The 7616-nt window shown below is 41.2% G+C and overlaps 1 long non-coding RNA gene across 1 annotated transcript; it reads left to right on the forward strand.

Moving 5' to 3' along the window:
- On the forward strand, window positions 1–957 carry LOC120931008. Its single transcript, XR_005747796.1, has 3 exons — window positions 1–173; window positions 342–521; window positions 850–957. It is a non-coding gene; the product is annotated as an uncharacterized LOC120931008 (long non-coding RNA).
- Window positions 958–7616: the final 6659 nt, after the last annotated feature.

The following is a 7616-nucleotide window of genomic DNA, read 5'->3' on the forward strand; positions in this document are numbered from 1 at the left end:
ATATCTTTTGAAGCATGAATGTGTAATCTATTCCTTTTTATGCTACGTAGCATTACTGGAATTAACCCTGACTGGTCAGCATACTATCTAACTTTGGATTTCCCTCTGAAATTATCCAATTACTGAGTCCATCTGACCTATGGCTATGACTTTTTTCAATCAACACTAATAAGGTAACTCCATCACCTAATAACTACTCCCTCTTTTCCCATTTGAGCGTTTTTCACCTATATGATGCGCTCTAATAATTATACTATATTTTTACATTCAATTATTATATATACATTATACATATACACATATCTTCCTTTTTCATTTTTCATTTTTCATTTATTTTCTAGTTCCTGCCTGCCTCCGTCTCCTATCTGTTTCTCTAGGTCAGCCTTTTCCATGTGGTCTGCTCTCTGTGTGACAGCTAAGCATATGCTGTGCTGAGACTCTTCCCTCCCCCAGTGGGTCTACACCTGGGATTTGATCTCGCCACGGCTCACGCCCCCAACCATCTACTCCGTTTGTGCAAGGTAAGGACTGCTTCACAGTCCACAGCTTTTACATGCATCTAGTCCATTTTTTCATCTTATTTAAATTAACATGTTTGTAACGGCATTTATTAACATGTACTTGGATATATATATATGTTCATATTTCTTTTTTGGTCAATGATACATACTGTGTCCAGAATATTGTAACCTTAGCCTTCTAACTAACGGGCTTGTTTTTTGCCTTTGTTTTTTGAGTTTTGTGTTCTTATCTTTCTTCTTCTTCCTCAGATGAATTGTACTGGTACACAGTATATAACTGGTTTTGATGTCTGTTAATATTCTATTGACATACTTTTTATTCATGTAGACTATCACCCTCCACGGGTTCCTGACGAAGCCCTCTCGGGCGAAACTAGTTGAACCCCCAATTAACGTGGGCTGTGATGAAGATCACCTGCAGCATCTTGCATGTGTAATATACTATGCAAACTATAGTCTGATTGTTTTTAACATGTACTAAACATTCAATATATATCTTTTGTATATTTTTCTACTTTTTTGTATAAATAAATATTTCTTAGTAAAATTATTGTCGGTATGAGTTGAATGACTGAGGTTTGACCAAGCCTACAGAGTTATTTGAAATACTCTATCCTTATCCATCAAGCTTCAATTAAAGTCCCACAATCCTTCCTTGTTTGAAGGAAACCCTTCTAAACCTTATATTTCAGCGTCGTGCACATCGCCGCGTCATCATCGCGGCAACGGCGCGACACGTCACCGCGGAGGGAATTCCGCGCGGATTTTGATCTGATGGTTAGTACAACATTCAGATCAATCCTCTCGTGTGTACTAGGCATTAGAGGCAGAGGCATGATGGAATTTGCAGTTTCACCACAGCTGGAGGACCGAGATTGCCCACCCCTGCCATAGACCATCAGGCTCACTTATTGGTGGTACCTATTTGAGTACCTATACCAGCAAAGGGCGACCTGATAGATTGCTCTTCAGCTCATAGGTAGCACCACTTTCCCCTTTTCACACACGCTTTAACCGTTTTACGGCGGCAGGTCGGCTTGGCTGCGCAAAATCACATAATATTACGTGATGTTGCATTTCAGCCACTGGGGACAGGCGCGATCACCGCCGGGCACCCGCGATCGCTCGTTACACAGCGAGAACTGGGAGCTGTGTGTGTCAGGGGGAGAAAGGACTGTTCGTCTGTTAATACAATGTATGAACAGCGATCTGTCATTTCCCCTAGTCAGTCCCACCCCCCCTTCAGTTAGAACACACCTAGGGAACATAATTAACCCCTTCCTCGCCCTCTAGTGCAGGGCTGTCTTAATAGCATCATGGGCCCCTGGGCAAAGAAATGCTCTGAGGCCCCTACAAAAATGACAGTGCAGGTAAACAGACATCAAGTAGGTAGGAGGCAGACTGCCTCCCCTGTGTATCTATCACTCTCAGTCCCATCACTGGGCCCCCAATTTTGGGACAGCATGGGCTTAAGGACCAGCTGCTTTGGGGAAAGTGCAGGGCCCCCCCCATGCAGCTGGGGCCCCTGGGCAGTGCCCAGGTGTGCCCTCTGATTAAGACAGCCCTGCCCTAGTGTTAACCCCCTTCCCTGCCAGTGGCATTTTTACAGTAATTAATGCATTTTTGTAGCACTGATCGCTATAAAAATGTGTCAAAAGTGTCTTAAGACCATAAGGTCGCAGTACCGATAAAAATCACTGATCGCCGCCATTACTAGTAAAAAAAAAATTATTAATAAAATGCCATAAAACTACCCCCTATTTTGTAGACGCTATAACTTTTGTGCAAACCAATCAATAAACGCTTATTGCGATTTTTTTTACGTAAAATATGTAGAAGAATACGTATCGGCCTAAACTGAGGAAAAAAATGTTTTTTTATACATTTTTGGGGGATGTTTATTACAGCAAAATTTCAAAATTGTCGCTCTACTTTTGTTTATTGCGCAAAAAATAAAAACCGCAGAGGTGATCAAATACCACCAAAAGAAAGCTCTATTTGTGGGAAAAAAAGGACGCCAATTTTGTTTGGAAGCCACGTCGCACGACCGCGCAATTGTCAGTTAAAGTGACAAAGTGCCGATTGGCAAAAACTGGCCAGGTCCTTTAGCTGCCTAAAGGTCCGGGTCTTAAGTGGTTAAAAAGACTTTTAGAGATTTGTTACAACCACCCTTTTCATGGGACCACACAAGCTTAATCATGCCTTTAAAAAAAAAAATCTAATTTCAGATTTTAGATCTGCTGAATCAACCACTTACAGTAAAAAACTTTTTTTTTGTCTATTTCGATTTTGTCCTCAAAGCCGCATGAAAAGGCCCTCTCCATGATGTACATATTTCTTTTTTTCTGTATTTTTTTTTTTTGCAGTGCTTGGCATTTTATTTTAATTTTGTTCAATAGTTGCTTCATATAATCATATAATTAGATTCTATAAGAAGCCTTTTTTTTTTTATTTCTGATATGAAATAGTGGTGACTGACAACCTCTTACTAAAATTTGCAATATTGTGAACCAAATTAGTTGGTATATTAACATTTTTAAAGCGTTATTAAAAGTATTTAAAAAAGAAAATGACACACATTTATTTTATATATTTTTATTATCATTATCAGTGTTAGAAAACCCACAACAGTAAAATCAGTCTGTATATGCAGAATAGCATGCTTGTTATACTCACTGTGGAACCAAAGGGGTTATTCCTCTGTATTGTGTAAAAGGGTTCTTTGATCCTGTATGCACAGATCTTCCCCCTCTTGTAGGGTCACTCTGGGCAAGGCCAGATAAGACACAGTCAGAGTAGTCCTCCTGCACATGCTCAGTTTGGTCTTTATTGCTGGAGAGAATATTTTCTGTTTGAGTTGAGCTGGTTCAGGTCACATGATAATGGAATCACACATATGGGCATGCATACAGGGCCAGATTCAGGTACAATTACGTTGCTCCCCTGATTTACGTTACACCGCCGCAGGTTTACAGCGTAAGTGCCTGATTCACACAGCTCTTACCTGTAAACTTGCGGCGGTGTAACGTAAATCCGCTCGGCGCAAGCCCGCCTAATTCAAATGGGGCGGGCACCATTTAAATTAGGCGCGTTCCCGCCCCGAACGTACTGAGCATGCTCCGTCGGGAAAATTACCCGACGTGCATTGCGCTAAATGACGTCGCACGGACGTCATTTGTTTAGACGTTAACGTAAATGGCATCCAGCGCCATTCACGGACGACTTACGCAAACGACGTGATTTTTTAAATTTCGACGCGGGAACGACGGCCATACTTAACATGGCTTAGAACACCTAGGGCTCAGCCCTAATTTTACGCGGCGTATCTCGACGGAAACAAGTTAGAGCGAGGGGTAACGCGGATGTTTGTGAATCGCCGTAACTAGTCATTTGCATATTCTACGCCGACCGCAATGGCCTCGCCACCTAGCGGCCGGCCTAGAATTGCAGCCTAAGATCTTAGGGCTATCTATGCATAACTGATTCTATGAATCAGCCGCATAGTTAGGACGGGCGGATCACAGAGATACGACGGCGTACCAGGAGATACGCCGTCGTATCTGTTTTGTGAATTTGGCCCACAGATCCTCAAAAGACAGGCCAGTCCCTCCCTCCTCCTCAATGCCCAGTAATTAAAAAATAACACAATGGGTGGCATGTCACATCTTTATTCATGGATGATCCGCTTCCCATAACATGAGGCTGTAGTGGAAATCTCCTCCTACCTGAACCACTCAGCACTCGGGCGGACCTTGCAGTTTATCACGTGACCGTGATATACAGATCAGCCAAAAAGGTATATAGGGGCAGTATTTTATTGTAAAAAGAAGATGTATAAGCTGCGGCCACTGCGTGGGGGTTAAATATTTTCAGATTTTTGGGTTTAGTAAAACTGTAAACCAGTTAGAGTAAAAATAACAAAACATAAAATAAAAACACAACATTTTCAATAATTATACTAGTTAACAAATGTGTCACAAAACAGTTTTCATTACAGCTCTAAGGACACTGACATACCAAAGTTCCATTCTTTTCTCTCCATTCTAGCCAAAGAATAAAAGAATGATAATACAAGAAAACAAAAATTAAAAATAAAGTAGAAATGTTTGTAGGTGGTGAACGTTCTTTGGCAATGAATATTGTGTTTCACCCTAGTCCACAGGACTATACAATTGTAGGCACAATGCTGAAAATAACACTTCATCTATGATATGGACTGTATGTGTAGCAATGAAAACATAGCAAAAGGAAATACTTATTTTTCCAAACCTAAATTCAGATGGCAGCGAATTATACGGCACTTCTTTTGGCACTGATCAAGATTAAAATTAAAATGGAATAGTCAAGAAAAATTTGAGGAAGCTCTTGAAACAACATAACAATACGATTGTTTCTTCACTTTTGCATGTATTTTAGTGAGTTGAATCATTAGCTGGCTATTAACCTCTTCAGGCCTGGACCATTTCGCTGGCCAAACACCAGGCCACTTTTTGCGATTCACCACTGCGTCGCTTTAATTGACAATTGCGCGGTCATGCGACGTTGCGCTATAAACAAAAAAAAATGCCACAATTTTGAAAAAAAATCTATATTTTTTACTTTTTGCTATAATAAATATCCTCAAAAATGATATTACATTTTTTTTCCATCAGTTTAGGCCTATACGTATTCTTCTACATTATTTTGGTAAAAAAATCGCAATAAGCGTTTATTGATTGGTTTGCGCAAAATTTCTTGTCCTGGATTCACATACCTTGGCGCATAGTTATGCCGGTGTAGCGTATCGAATATACACTACGCCGACGTAGCGCAGAGCGGCGAGCACAGTATTCGCAAAGTCTCCCCGCAGGGATGCAGTCCCAAGGGAGGGGGCAGGCAGGCTGACTAACCCCCAGCCAGAACGGCTCGGATGATGGGGGCAAGCTTACTGAGGAGGAACAGGAAGTGAGAAATTCAGACAAAGAAAAAAAAAACATTTAGAAGGGAAATCAAAGGAAAAGGTAAGTGAACCAACAATGCACTAGCTTAACCACTTGGGATCCGCCTGCCGTCAATTGACGGCTACAGTGCGGATCCCAATCTCCAAACTGCCGTCAATTGACGTCCGCCCCTTAGGGCGGTCCCCGCGCGCGCTCTAGAGCGCGCTGCGGGGAAAATCTGTGTTGGCCGTGTCCCTCGGACACAGCCAATTACAGATCGCCGCGAACGGCCAATCAGAGTGGCCGTTCGCGATGCGATCTGTGCGGCCAATGAGAGATGATCTCATATGTAAACATATGAGATCATCTCTCATTGCCGTTTTACACAGAGACAGCGGTGCTGTCTCTGGAGAGGAGACGGATCTGTGTCTCTTGTACATAGAGACACAGATCGGTCACCCCCCCCAGTCACCCCCCCCTCCACCTACAGTTAGAACACTATATATGACACACATTTAACCCCTTCCTCACCCCCTAGTGTTAACCCCTTCAATGCCAGTCACATTTATACTGTAATTAGTGCATATTTATAGCACTGATCGCAGTATAAATGTGAATGGCGCCAAAAATGTGTCCGATGTGTCCGCCATAACGCCGCAGTCCCATTAAAAATCGCAGATCGCCGCCATTTCTAGTAAAAAAAAAAAATTTAAAAATAATAATTCTGTCCCCTATTTTGTAAGCGCTATAACTTTTGCGCAAACCAGTCGCTTATTGCGATTTTTTTTTTTTTTTACCAAAAATATGTAGAAGAATACGTATCGGCCTAAACTGAGAAAAAAAAATGTTTTTTTTTTTTTTAATTGGGATATTTATTATAGCAAGAAGTAAAAAATATTGTATTTTTTTCAAAATTGTCTCACTTTTTTGTTTATAGCGCAAAAAATAAAAACCGCACAGGCGATCAAATACCACCAAAAGAAAGCTCTACTTGTGGGGAAAAAAGGACGTCAATTTTGTTTGGGAGCCACGTCGCATGACCGCGCAATTGTTAGTTAAAGCGATGCAGTGCCGAAAGCTGAAATTTCACCTGGGCAGGAGGGGGGTATATGTGCCCAGTAAGCAAGTGGTTAAAGGAACCTATTTAGAAAATAAAAAACAAACCTTTACAACCCCTTTAACTCCATGGTTTGAAGATAATATCTAATTTATGAATTTGCCCTTGTTTGTAAACTCCATAAAGATAAAGATATGATTTAATCAGTTGGGTAATGGAGGAATCCAAATGGCCTGCACCTAAAGCTTAAAGGGGTTGTAAAGGAAAACATTTTTTTCATAATAAGCATCCTTTACCTGCAGACATTCCTCTTTTCACTTCCTCATTGTTCGTTTTTGCTCAGAAGTTGCTCTATTTCTTCTCTGTTCTGTTCACTTCCTGTTTGTCTGATTTTACTGACCACCGTGACGGGAAGGTTTACTGCGGTGGTCAGTAACGTGCTCACCCCCTCCTGGGAACTACATCGTTGCGGCAGGACGCTCTCTACATGTTAGAGATTTCAAGGAGGTGTGAATTACTGGGCGTGCCGCAACTCATACTGGGAAATGTAGTTCTTACATGAACGAGCAATGCAAACCAGGAAGTGAATGAGAGAACAGAAACTAGAATGCCGGAGATGATATAGATGAATGAATTTAATAGGTATTTACTTGTTTTTTAACAAAATTATTAGACTATTATGTCTGTCTACCTTGCAGACATTAATTTTAGGCAAACATTTTTTTTCCTTTACAACTCCTTTAAAGCTATCCTTTTGGGATAAATATGAGTGCTGATTGAAAACTAGGTCCTCATTCCCTACATCAGTACTCAAGATCACAAATGCTGTTTTGGCTAGACGAGCATAGATTCCCATAGCCACACTTCAAAGTCTTGCAGAAAACATTCCCAGAAGAGCAAAAAAATTGATTACGGGAACTCCTTTTTTTTTTTAAGTCACAAGGATCCTTTTTCAGATTGATGGATGAGTTTTGTACTTTGAAAGATACAATGATTTAATCGTTGGTTTGCCATTAAAGTGGTTGTAAACAGGGCTGTTTTAATGAGAGGGCACACCTGGGCACTGTCCAGGGGCCCCAGCTGAATTGGGGGCCCCTGTCCTTTCCCCAAAGCAGCTTG

The sequence above is a fragment of the Rana temporaria genome, chromosome 3, assembly GCF_905171775.1.
Source record: "Rana temporaria chromosome 3, aRanTem1.1, whole genome shotgun sequence".
Taxonomy (NCBI): domain Eukaryota; kingdom Metazoa; phylum Chordata; class Amphibia; order Anura; family Ranidae; genus Rana; species Rana temporaria.